Source organism: Malania oleifera, chromosome 2, assembly GCF_029873635.1.
Source record: "Malania oleifera isolate guangnan ecotype guangnan chromosome 2, ASM2987363v1, whole genome shotgun sequence".
Taxonomy (NCBI): Eukaryota; Viridiplantae; Streptophyta; class Magnoliopsida; order Santalales; family Ximeniaceae; genus Malania; species Malania oleifera.
Window position 1 is genome coordinate 121,964,555 of NC_080418.1, and position 1,142 is coordinate 121,965,696.

The 1,142-nt window shown below is 36.7% G+C and overlaps 1 non-coding gene across 1 annotated transcript; it reads left to right on the top strand.

Annotated features, from left to right (window-relative positions):
* The first annotated feature begins 447 nt into the window (after window positions 1-447).
* On the top strand, window positions 448-553 carry LOC131150065 (small nucleolar RNA R71). The gene has a single exon (XR_009135450.1). It is a non-coding gene; the product is annotated as a small nucleolar RNA R71 (small nucleolar RNA).
* Window positions 554-1,142: the final 589 nt, after the last annotated feature.

Consider the following 1,142-nt stretch of genomic DNA (forward strand, 5'->3'; position numbering starts at 1 on the left):
TTTCCATAAGAGAAATTATCATGATTTCAAAGCCCTAGATGGTAATATTGTGGCAAAGGATCACCATGACAATAGTAGTTTCGATTGTTGAAGTATTGAACATGTTATTGACTTGCTCTATTGCTCGAATCTGTCCTACTTGTAGCTGCCACATATTCTGCACTTTGTGGTATCCTTTGGGTGATCAAAGCTGAAATCTGATGAGACAGAGAAGCAACTTGAGCTGAAAGTGCAGGAAACAACTCCAATTCATGAATCCCAACAATTTTCTTAGCCATAGTTCTTTTGGTAGGCCATTGATAGTTATTTGAGGTCATTTCTTCAAAAAGAGCAGTAGCGCCTTCAAGTGTCTTTGAAATCAAAGTTCCTTCAGATGTAGCATCAACTAAAGTTTGAGTTTGCCCGTTTAACCCATTATAGAACATCTGAATCAGTAACCAATCTGACAATCCATGTTGTGGGCAGTGTCGAATCAAATCCTTATACCTTTCCCATGCTTCATAAAGTGATTCAAAATCATGTTGCTTGAATTGACCAATCTCACTCCTGGGTTGAGCCATTTTTGCAGGTGGAAATAATTTAGTTAGAAATTTTTCTGTCATGTCCTACTAACTAGTGATACTTCTTGGTTGTAAGGATTGTAGCCAACCTTTTGCCTTGTCCCTCAGAGAGAAAATAAACAATCTCTGTCTAATGGTGTCTTCAGTAACACTATTGATCTTTACAGTATCACAAATCTCCAGAGACATCGCCGGATGGTTATTGAGATCATCAAGTGGTGATCCACTGAATTGGGTCTGTTGCACCCTACTGATCAATGCGAGTTTGAGCTCAAAATTGTTGGCATTAATGGGCTGGCGTCTGATACCCGAATAGTTGTCATTCACAACTGGTTGTACGAAATCCTTCAAGGTGCGTGGCTACACATTATCTTGTCCGTTCTCCATGGCTAGTACCCTCTTTTTCTTTAGTACTCTAAGCATTCTTTCAATCTCTAGATCAAAAGGAATAATGACACATGTTCTAGTACTGCGCATCCAACATAAAAAACACACCAGAAATACAGAAAAAAAAAATAAAAATAAAATAAAATAAAAAGAAAAGAAATAAATAAAAATATAAAAAAAAATTCAAAATTAAAA